Genomic DNA, 13145 nt, shown 5'->3' on the forward strand with positions numbered 1-13145 from the left:
TAAATAGAAAACAGAAAAAGTCAAAGCGGTATTTTAACACTCTGTTGATCCTATTCCTCTAAAAAATGCTACTCAGATTCACATTCTGAGAAAAACGCACCAGCTGACAAGCCACCACGGATATAAAGCTGTCACCCAATTAGACCTGGGGATCTTGCATCAAGGCTAGGATGGTACAAGCTGTAGAGACAATAGGCATACACGTTAGGAAACAAAGGAGGCCCGTAAGCAGCACATAGCATCTCTGTACATGAGGCTGGCTTCTGCAATGACTGTATATAAAAGACCCATGAAAATTAAATATCTCAAGGATATGTTGAAACTACAACAGGCTGCCTCTTGCCTTTTGCCTCAACAGAGCAGACCACTTTTGGCAACATATAGGAACCATAAATCATATGTAGGCACATTTGTTTGTGTGTGTATGTGGACGTATGCGCACAAGAGAAAGAGATTGAAATGACAGAGAAGGAAAGGTAAAATTTTGTGATTAATAAATCAACTAAAATGTACATAGAGCACCTTTTAAAATTTCTCTTTAACACCCTTTTATTTGTAAGGCTATATTGCTGGTGGACCACCAAATTCTTATCTTTAATTAATAAATAAAGAATTTCAAGATTTTTCAAAATGGTTACAATTTTGATAGATTATTTCAATCTGTAGCTTTCAAACTGAGTTCCACCTCACTATAGTGTTCCTAAAACTGAGTTCTGCCCAGACTTAGGGTTCCTAAAATGTTCTTCAGGGAGTGATTGTCCTGTCACTAATATCTCATTTGATTTTTATAGGAACCTATAAAGTGAGTGGTAGTATCAGCCTCACTGATGGGACACCAGAGCAGAAAGGCTCACAATTGGCAAGAAGTAGAGCCAGAGCTCAAAGCCAGTTTTCCTTCTTCAAATACTGTATTCTCTTTTCTGTACAACCATTGCTTCTGGTATGACAATAATAACTCATGTTTGTTTGGCAATTTAGAGTTTTCAAAGTATTTCATTAAATTAACATATGCATTAAAAAAATTCTGCCACCTAGAAACTCTTTTTATTCTCTGTCACATTTTGTATAGATAAGGAGTTTGTGTTTCAGATAAAGTAACTGACAAGCCAAAGATAAACAAAAAGCAAGTGCTAAGCCCAGGTCCTCTTACGCTGGTAGCCACATTCCTTTCACCATGTCATACTGCTGATCTGGATGGGACACCTTAATTATTAGAAAGAGTAGTGAAATAATTCTGAAATGTAAATGGGTGTTTTTTAAAGATGGACTGCACGTGAAAACAGAAGCTTAGTCTCCTGTTAAAATTTTGAAGCAATAAAACTTTAATTCAAAGCCCTTAAGCACAGACAGAAACAAGGCTGGCTAATCAAATTCTGCATGGCAATATATATAATAACTGCATCTGTCTGTATGTCTGAAGAGACTGATATTCTTATATTTGTCTTAGTTAGATTTAATTTTAGTTCATAAGTCACACTGTCATTTGTTATTACTGTATTTTTTTAAATTCATGCCTTACATTTTATTTCATGTCCCTCTTTAGGAAACATCACTAGGTTTTATCATTCAAAGTACTGCCTTTTAAAATATGTATATGTTTCTCTCTCGCTCTCTCTCTCTGTTTCTCTCTTTCGCTCTCTCTCTTTTTATAGCTCTCTTCCTCTTTCTCTCTTTTCAATGCAAGTGAAAACAGGCCACACTAGGGCACAGAATAAGCAGCACTTAGTAAAATACTTCAAATCAAAATCATTCTCAATAATAACACAGGGTCATTTTATAAAAATAAGGTTTTCAATACAGAAACAATAGAAAATCCATTTTTTGGGGTTAACTTCCAACAACAAACATCACCAAAGACATGAATATTTTTAGTTATTTGGATGGTTTTTCCTAATGATGGAATGTAAAATGAAAGAAGATCACTTGATAAACTTAATTTGATAAAGTCCTCAGAAAATTGTTCTAGGATGTTAATAGAAGAACTTTGAAAAAAACAAGGTTGAAATAATAAGGTTAAAGAGGTTTATTGACAGCATTATTTCCTGGAACTCTTATAGAGTTCTAAAGTTATTTGATCAGAACTCCGCTTCTGAGCCACATTTTCCGCAGGACTTTTATTAACATCTTCTCTAGTAAAACCCCATAAAAGAGTTGATCAGTGCTGTGTTAGAGCTATAGATAGACTTTACTGATAAAAAAAAATGGCTTGTGATCAAGGATAATTGGATTTTTTTTGTATCTGTTTTGTAGATTCTCTGATAGATCTCAAATATCCGATTAAGCATGTTTTTGGCCAAAAAATGATGAGAATTATGTTTTCTGTATCTATGAAAAAATCTCAAATATTTAGATCCATAGTAATCATAATTCAATTATAAATAATCAGGTGGGAGATTTTGAAATTCAGAAAGAAATAACATTTCTCCTATTGTTACATCCTAGTATCTCAGAGAAAAAGGTATTCACATGACTCTCTATTACTAAGAGTTTTCCCTGGAACTCCTAATTGCCCCAGACACCTTGCACTCTCTCTGTGTCCAATACCATCGGTCTCTCTTTTTCACTCAAAAATGTTTTTTTCTCCATAAATTCAGCATGCCCTAAAGCACTCATGTTACACCTCAAATCAGTATCAACCCTCAATTTCCACATTACTTTCAAAACCACCATCTATTTTCCAATTCCACAGCCTTCAAATTTATGTTGATTTGAACACATTCCTTCCATTATCCTGCTATTTCAGTTTAAAGAACCCCTTGAAACTTTATTGAGTGTCTATCATGCCACACACTGTACTCGGTGCTCAAAGTCAAATGTTGAATAATATAAATTTCTGGCCTCAAGGTGCCATTTAGCTGGGAAAAAGTCATGGAAATAAATCAGTACAATGTAGTGCCACAAAAGAAATGTGTACTCAGTATGATGGAAGACTGAAAGAAGGGCATGTTGGTCACTTCCTGACAATAGGAAAGGACTGGCGTACACAGGAAATACTCCACAGATAAAGGAGGTCCTATCTGCAAGTCTTAAGTCATGCCAGGATTTGAGAGTGGCATCAATCCAGGTACAGACAGCACTGGAAACAGACATGGGAGAAAGAAAGAAGAGTCTGTTGGATAGGAAAAAAGGTTTGGTTTGGAGTCTTCCATGTCATGCTAATGGATTTGGACTTTTTCCTCCAGGTATACAATATAGATTTTAATTGGGAATAAAGTAAATGATTGGATTTTAGAAAGCTCATGGACAAAGCTATGTATGAGACTGATTGGAGATGGGTAAGTCAGGAATCAGGGATACCAGTTAGGATAAAATGTCAGATTAAAATGAATGATTATGAGGGCTTGAACTGAAGTTGTAATGCTGGGAAAAAAGAAGCAAAAGATGTTAAGTTACTATGTTGATAACATGACTGGTTATCAAAAGAATCTTGTGGATGATAATCGTGTTCATGGGGATGACCAATTTAACATCCCAATTACTCAACAGCCATTTAATGGCAACAGACTTTATTTTACTTTCTTCATTCATTGACTCTCAGGGTCACAACCTGAATCTTCTATCCCATGAAACTGCTGCATCTTTGAAATATTAGAGAAGCACCACTTCTTATTCTCCAGCAGCGGCTCTATCCTCCCAGTGATTACGCTCAGCCACTCCTGCGACTCTTGTTTTTTGACTTCATTGGACTGTCCTAGTCATTGACTGTTTTCCTCTACTCACCTTCCCTCTGAATTATCTTCCATCTCTATGCATTTTTCTATATGTCTGAATATCTTTATGAATTTCCTTAGTCTCATTTTCCAGAAAAAAAAAAAACCCAAATCAAGTATCTGTCTTCTCTGTGCTTGCCCTGGTCAGATAAATACTGCTGGGGGGAAAAAAAAAATCACATAATAGGGGAATCAAAATGTATTGTCAACCAGACCTCATCAAAGTACACAATGTTACAGTAATTTACTATTCAACTCTCTTATTCTCTCTTGCTCTTCACAAAGCATATTGGAGGTTTTCTGCCAACTTCTCCAATGTTTCACCCATTTCTGCTACTCGGGGTCATTTAGTACAATCAAGGCAGCCAAGGCCTCATTGCTGGGATAGGGAAATGGTTTTGAGTGCCACTTAGGGGAAGGATGGGGATGGGCTATAGACTAGAAATACATTTCTATTCCACAAGGATTCTACATTCTAGAAAACTTTCCAGTCACAATAGCTGAAGCAACTTTAACTTTAAAAGTTTACTGGAATATTGTACTTCACAAGAATTAGAGCTAATTGAAGAAGCAGTCATTTATCATATCACCCTCATTATCTGCCCAATTAATCAATAAGTAACATAGGGAAGAGAAAAGACTAGTTGCTCTCATCAAAAATAAATGCATGCAAGCAGGTCATGCAGCTCAATATCAAAAAAACAAACAACCCAATCCAAAAATAGGCAGAAGACCTAAATAGACATTTCTCCAGAGAAGATATACAGATTGCCAACAAACACATGAAAGGATGCTCAACGTCACTAATCATTAGAGAAATGCAAGTCAAAGCTGGGCCAATCTTGATGCCAAAAGTACGGCTTTTATCTAGAATATTACCTCTTTTGTTTTTCTGGTCTTTTCTCAGATCAACATGAGTAACAACAGCAATGACAGAAACACTGTAATTATTTCAAGTTTCTTATTTCCATGAAATCAGAATCACAAATGGTGATATTATACTGCATTCTTAGAGGCAAAGAATAACTTGCATCACTTAAAAAGAGACAGAGTGGACTTTCATCACTGCTTGTCCCACCACCAAGAATGTATCTTGTCTGATTCTGCTAAAGGCAAGACCAACAGAAAAAGGTGAGGACTCAGCCCTTGCTTTCAGTGATGATAAATGGCATAGTGAGCAGGATGTGAGATGGGATATCTTGACTCCTAACTATGGTCTTTAAAAAAAGGTTTGGGAGAGTTTTTATTTTAATTCTAGGTCTTAATTTGTATGCAACATGTGCAAGCAGCTGCTGTTAAGACTTCATGCACTTCTCTTGGACAGCTCTTTGTGGACGAAGTAGAGCTTCACTGGAGAGCCTGAGAGTAGGGTAACAGTGCTTTTCTCAAACTTGCAGAAGTCCGTGCTGTGTGGTGGAAAACTGGATTCTTACATAGAACCATGAATGCTGAACTGTCTTTCTGCTGCCATTACAACTATTTAAAATCATGGAATAGGACATTTCTTAAAGAATAATTGGGTCGATCTCCAATTAATTCGATCTGTGTGGAAATACTAAATAAGGAGCATGGCTCTGGCACTTACTAACAGTTTCTCTGTGATAAAGGTTTTTTTGTTGAATGAAGATGGCTTGTGGAATTATAATTAATGCTGTTCTCTTAACAGTGCATAGAAGCCGGAAATGAAAATAGCTCAAAATTTATAGTTAAGATCTAAGATTTAATATAATCCCACACTTTCCTAGTTGTGTGATCTCTCAACTTCCTTTTTCTCATACTCTGCATTCAGATTCATTTGATTCCAAAACCTTTCCTCTTAACCACTGAAGACACTGCCTTTCCCTGTAATGGGAAAGGAGAGCACGGCTACTCAGAGGTCCTCCTCTGGAAGGACGCCCCTAATGGGCTGTTTGTACCTCTGTGGCTGGGAAAGTTTGAGGATGCGGTGGGGAAACATATGGTTGCCCTCTGAGGTTCCTGGCAAATGCACAGTAGTTAATACCAAAGGTCTACTCAAAACCCATGCCACGGTTCAAACTTATATTCCAATATATAGACCAGGGATGCAGATGTATAAGAGGTAAGAAAAGCTGGAATTATAAAAATAATATTAATAATATACTCTGCAAAGCTTAATGCAAATCGGATCATCTAACTCCATCCATTAAACCATAAAACTTTTCTGAAAAATAAAGGGAAAAATAAAACCTACCCCTCAAATCAGATAATATATGCTTCAGTACTGTGAAATTTTAAGCATCATTATTATTATGGATGAAATCTAATATCAGTACTCCCATAACTTATGGGTTATCGTTCCCCCAAATTTTAAAGGCTACTATGGGCTGCTATTCCCTGAAATATTAAAGCATGCTGTGACCTGAACTCTGGGGCAATTGCAAACCTGTTCCTAAACTCTTGTTAAAAATGGAAGTGAGATGCAATGAGGGCAACAATGTGATGTGAGAGCGCCAAAGAGAGAACTTAGATTTTTTAAATTTATTTTTTCTCCCCGTGTTCTTTTGTGATAAATTACAGCCATATGTAACAATTCAGATGCACCTCAAAATCAAGGTGCATGAAGGTGTCTCTTTTTAAGGGACAGATGCCACTGTCTCTTAAAAACTTATACACACCATTTAAAGATAGTTTCCACTCTCCACCAAGCTTATCTAAGTTAAATGCTGCATTTTGCAGAGTGTATGATACCAAGAAGAGGAAATTACAATGGTGCGACAGAAGACAGCCATGCTGAGAATCAATATGAATAATGCCTCCTTGCGATACTGATAGATAGATGGTGGGAGATCTGAGGATCAGTCATTGTTATTAATCATGTACCGTAATGTGACTGATTGTTATTACTTCATACGTTAGGTGGCTAGGAATGCAGCCAGTTCAATAAAATCATTTTAACTTCCTTTTCATGGTGGTCATTTTTCTTGTGTCTCCTTTCCTCCTTTGGTGTTCTTCAATTAAGAAAGAAAAGGACTTCCTTCCATTTCAGTGTAAGTGACCCAGAATTGGGGTTCACTGGGGAAAAAAATATATGACCACGCTATTCAGAGCATGTCTTTTACAGTGGGTGCGAGGGCTCTGTAAGGCTGGCTGTAAACCATGAAAAGAATTGGGAAGTGGATCCCTTCCTCCTGACTCCACCTGTGGTTCATAGTCTTATTGTCAAGGAGAGGTAAAGACACACAAATTTGTTGTTTTTTTTCTGTACAGAAAGTACTTTCAGATATTGCTGTACATATTTGATGTAGAGAAATTCCTCTGGAAATGGAAAAAAAAAAAAGAACTTCTAAATGTGGAGCAGACCATATGGTTTGCTATTTGAAGTATCCCCATTTGAATTTTGCAGGAAATGTAACACAGCTAATAAAATGTGGCCTTAAGTGTTGAATGTTCTGGACTAAAGATATTTTAAAGACAACTTATGGCTTTGAAGATTCCCAGAAATTCTAGACTGTGGCAGATATTATTTTGCCTTTGCTGAACTCAGTGCTACAATTTTAGAATTCCTAAAAATTCAGATGAAAATGGCTTTTGTTTAGTTGAAGTGGAGAAACATCAATGAAACCATTTCATCTATGGATGAAAAGTCATCTGTACATGGCTAGGTATTTTTGTCTGATGTGAAGCTAAAGCATATTCAAGACAAGAGTTTGCTTGTACAGTATGTTTGCAGAGCTATACTTTAAATGTTAGAATTATGTTACATATATATACAAATACAAAACTATTAGAAACACTTCTTACAAAAACTGCAGTGGAAAAAAAAAGAATGAGAATGTAATACGTAATTCATTTGGTTATAAATAGTCATTTTGGTAACTGATATTAAGTTTAAATGGCCTTCCCCCCCACCATTTACTGCTGCTGTGAATCCAGAATTTGTGTTATTTGAAAGGGGGCTGTCAAGTACTGTTGCCCATCTTCATTTGCTGGTAAAGAATAATCCTTTTGATTGTAAAATTTTCCAGGCACTGACAGTGAGAGATTAACTATAACAGTATTTTATTCCCTGCTGTAATGGTGAGTACATAGCATTAAATATATTATTAATCCAACAAAATATTTTCATACTAAGCCATTTGGATCCATCAGTAGCCCCACTGTAATTGATGGATTACTGCATTACCATTTAATTTAGTTTTATTTTAAAGGCATAACACTCACTATCATTCTAGTTAATTGTATAACCAAATAAGGAGGGAAATTGCTTCAGGAAAATGAGTAATGTAGAAGAGGATTCTTGTTGTTAAGAGAATTATGAATTGTTTTCTTAAAGGCTTTACACATAGAACTGCTTACACTCTCAACACTGACCTTCAGTGTAACTCAGGAAAAGAGGGAAGAAAGAAATCCTATTAGTTGTAATTTGGAGGTTCTACCTCTCCCTTGAAATATCAATAATAATATATCAGGTCAGTTTTTGGCTTTAGTTTTTCTCAGAGCAATTTTCAAATACAAAACCCACTCTGCTCAGAAGGAGAATTACTGGAAATCAATTGCTGTTTCATTTATGATGCTTAAAATTGCACCCCCTGCTATTTCTGCTCAGTTACACCACACTCAAATAATTTGTTAAATATCTGCATGCCATTGAGTGAATATATGGAAGTGACCGCTACCTATATAGTTGTGTGATTTTAGAAAACAACAGAAAATTATTCCTTTGATGAAAATTGCCTGAATTTGAAACTCATGAAATTCATATTAAATTGTTCAAATATAACTCTTTTAAAAAATAACCTTTTATATGAGAACATTTTAGATTTACAGAATTATTGTAAAGATAGTACAGAGAGTTCCCATATACATCAGACTCAGTTTCTCCTATTACTAACATCTTACATTAGTATGGTGTATTTGTCACAATTACTAAATGAACATTGATATATTATTGAATTACATACTTTATTCAGATTTCCTCAGTTTTTCCCTAATGTTCCTTTGTTGCTCTAGGATCCCATCCAGAATACCATATAACATTTAGAAATCATGTCTCCTCAGGCTCCTGTTGGCTATGACGGTTTCTCAGACTTCCCTTGTATTTGATAATGATAATTTCAAGGAGTACTGGTCAGGTGTTGTGTAGAATGTCCCTCACTTGGAATTTCTCTAATGTTTTTGTTATGATTAGACTGGGATTATGGGTTTCAGGGAGGAAAACCACAGAAGGGCCATTCTCATCATATCATATCAGGGGTACATACTATCAGCATGACTTACCACTCTTGATGTTGACCTTGATCACTTGGCTGAGGTAGTTCTGTCAAGTTTCTCCACTGTAAAGTTCCTCTTTTTTCTCCTTCCTTCTCATAGTGTACTGTTCAGAAGGAAGTTACAATGAGCAGCCCATATATAAGGAATGGGAAGTTTTGCTCCTTCTCCTTGAGGGCAGAGTATCTACATACATCATTTGGAATTCTTCTGCACTGGAGATTTGTATCTTCATCCCATTTACCTTTTTATTTAGTAGTTTATTTATATCAGTACAGACTCATGGATGTTCGTTTTATACCTTGGGATATTAACCAATACTATTCCTTTACTTTTATGTACATATATGTGTATGTTTTGTATTTAGCTGAAATTGTTCCAGTTTTGGCCATTGGGAACTCTTTCAGTTGGCACCGATACCCATTTTATATATCCTATTATTGTGTGGGGATTTTTGATTTGTCTGTTTTTGTTTTGCACTTCCTTGCTTTCTGGAACTACAAGATGCTCCAGGCTCTTCTTATATATTTCCTGCCCAGTGCTAAAATCAGACATTTCTACAAGGAGCCCTGGTTTTTTGTATTGGAGAATGGCATTAGAAACTAAGCTCTGAACGCTAAGTGTGCTCAATGTTTTTTTATTTTTTTAACTTTTTTTTTTTTCCTTCATGAATATCTTTGGCGAGATGACTTGGGAAGTTTATTTGTATGTATTTAATCAAGAAAAAATGAAAATATCAGTGCATCTTAAAATACAAATGTAGGTTGTATTTTAAAAACAAAATTAAAATGATTTTTTTAGAGTTGCCTAAACATAGCTTACCAGTTTATGAGATTACCTTTGCTCTTTGAAAGACAAGCAATTCATGCTGAGTTGGATCAACAGAGGGTAGATGTTTCAAAGCTGGGAACTATTGTAAATGTTGTCTGAGATCTGGATGCACTCACAAAAGTGGATCAAAATATAGGCATAATCCTTCTACTGAGGTTTAGATAAATTATTTCTCCAAAAAATGTCCAATTTCTACAAACAGCTCTTATGAGTAATAAATTACTCTGAGATTAAGCAACTGTCCTGCCTCAGACAGAAAAATTTTGACTTAAAGTTGACTATCATTAGTATGTTGAAAATGCTTTCTTTTCCAATTGTGCAGTGACAATTTCCCAGAAAGAATGTGTGCACAATAAAAATAAAAATATATGTTCTTTACTGTTTGCAGTATATTTGTGCTGATTTTGCTTCTCTTTTACTAGTCAATAAGTGTTTGAAATGAGCACTCACTGAGCCGGTCTCTGTAGTATTCAGCAGGTCTTGTAAACTTTAGTGTTTGTTATGTAGTTGATGAACAATAAGAGTACAGTGTATACTCTATGGAAGGGGTAATCGGAAAGATCTATCACATTGGCTTCAGTAGGAATTGGCTATTACTAAGTTAACTAAACTTACATATCTGTTGAACAAAGCTCTGTAAGATCGAAAAGAGCAAGGTTGATGGGTTTCTAGTTTATAGAGTGATATCAGAGTTGTTACACATAGCTGATCCTTAAGAAAAATAAACAACAAAATTTTCATCACCACACTGAGATCAATGGACAGGATGACTAATATACTGAATAAGCCCATATATTTAATATATTTATTCTACTACTAATAATACTCGATAATCATTACTAATAGTACTATTAATAACTCAATAATATTCAATACAATGTACCAGCCATTGTTATCACTTTGTATATAGTATGAATTTAATACCTAAAATAGGGTCGCATATTTAATACCTGCTTCAAAAGTAAGGAAAGGGAGATTGTGAAAGGATAGTCAATTTATGTGAAAGGATAGTCAATTTAGATTGTGAAAGGATAGTCATTGTTCCTCACAGACAGTAAGAAACAATGTTGATTTTTAATACAAGGACTTCTGATTTATGTTCCTAATTGCTAGACCGTATCACCTCATTGGAAATGACTAGATTTGGGACATAAATCCATTTACAGTTAAAGTAAAAATCTGTCTGACAACGTTATGAAAAGCCTAACCAGTCTATATTAAGATGTGTAGTATATTGCTATTATAGAGCTATGTGTGTATACATATGTGTATGTATATATATATATATATACACACACCTAAATATACAGCGAGAGGGGGAGAGAGAGAGTAAATTTAAATCAAATTTTCTATTAAATTAGTAATTTGACACAGCGTTTGGAGATTTTACTAATTGCTAACATGGATTTCAAAGTGTAAATTTCACTATGGTTATTAGGATATCCCTTATAGCTGTTAAGAACTGAGAGAAAAACAATAAAGGCAGACTAATGTAGATGAGAAATGACTCATGTTGCAGAAACATTGTTCATTTGCTTCTGGCATAAGTTGAGGGAAGAGACCATATATTTATGTCACAACATAATGGCATACTGCAGGCTATTTCTATATGCATTCTCATTCCAGACTAATTTGTCAATTGTCAGTAAATTCAGCATCTTCCATATCTGGATAAATATAGATTTCTTTCTCCGTTGACGGTAAATACATTGCAGCTCCTCTGTGGCAGGCAGCAGATAGATGGAGGCGTTAAGGTGACTTTCTTGCTGAGTGTAATGTAGTAAAATCAGGCACTCTGTAGACAGTGTATTTGGAATATGTTAGAAAATGAGGCCAGAGTCTCAGACCAGTCTCACCGTCATCATCATGATTCTTGCCTTGGCCAGTGTGGTTACTTGAGTTGTGGGAAGGCAGTTAGAAGCAAGATGACTCAGTCCACAATAAGGGGCTGAGGAAATCAGGTCCTGATTTCAATAACTTTGTGGTTTAATTAGCTTTGCTTTGATCTGTCTGCCTCAAAATTTGGAACAAGATGGGAAATAAATATCTAAATAAATAAGAGCCTAATACAAACTTTGATCCATAGTCATCTTTGATCCATTGTATAGTTACCAATTATCTCAGAAATGTTATGGGGGTTAGAAAGAAAAGTTCTAATCTTTGAATAATGGAGTCCTAAATATTATATTCAAATAAAAAGTATAGCACTATAAAAGAAATTAATATGGGGAGGTTCAGGAATGAGAAAAATAAAATTTTAAAAAGTAATGCAGAGGGCTTCCCCGGTGGCGCAGCGGTTGAGAATCCGCCTGCCAATGCAGGGGACACGGGTTCGAGCCCTGGTCTGGGAAGATCCCACATGCCGCGGAGCAACTAAGCCCGTGAGCCACAGCTACTGAGCCTGCGCGTCTGGAGCCTGTGCTCCGCAACAAGAGAGGCCGCGACAGTGAGAGGCCCGCACACCGCGATGAAGAGTGGCCCCCGCTCGCCGCAACTGGAGAAAGCCCTCGCACGGAAACGAGGACCCAACACAGCCATAAATAAATAAAGAAATAAAATTAAAAAAAAAAAAAAAAAAAAAAAAAAAAAAAAAAGTAATGCATATGGTAGTACGGTGATCCTCAAAGTGTGACGTCAGGACCGGAAGCATCAGCAATACTTTGGAACATGTCAGAAAAGCAAGTTTTCAAGTCCTAACCCAAATTGATTGAATCTGAAATTCTGATGATGGGGCCCAGTGATCAGTATTTCGATAAGCTTTACAGGTGATTCTGTATGAGAATCATTGGGTAAGTTGCATTCACTAAAGTTCCTGAAAAAAAAAAAGTTCCTGAAATATAGTAACACTTTGAATTCACTTGAAAGGAACAAGTAAAAGAAGAACTTTGGTGTGAACTGATGACAGCAAACTGAGTTATTTATAGATGTTATTATCAATTATCACTCATCTGGATTTTGTTGTTGTTGTTAAACAAATTCTTTATCCAACTTACTGGGTATATCAGGAAAAAATAAACGTACGGCTACTCAGAAGTGATTTCAGGACATTTTTCCATATAGATCTAATCTGTTTTCAGTTTTGCAAAAGCTGTTATGGTGGTCCAGATAGATGTGTAAAGTACCTAACAATTGACCTTCCTAACTCAATACCCCTCAGTTGAAGGGCTCAGGAATCTAGAGCATGTCGTGAGTGTTTGGTGGGCTAATTCTAAAAGAATTTAATTCAGTTAGTACTTATTAAAGGGTGACTGTGAATATGTCAGTGAAGTTGGTGATGTGGAAAATATATTAATAAACCATGACTCCTGATATTAAATTGCTTACCATTTTTATTTACCTAGAAAAAATCTTGGAAAAGACATATTTTACTAGCAG

Source organism: Balaenoptera acutorostrata, chromosome 4 (genome assembly GCF_949987535.1).
Source record: "Balaenoptera acutorostrata chromosome 4, mBalAcu1.1, whole genome shotgun sequence".
Taxonomy (NCBI): domain Eukaryota; kingdom Metazoa; phylum Chordata; class Mammalia; order Artiodactyla; family Balaenopteridae; genus Balaenoptera; species Balaenoptera acutorostrata.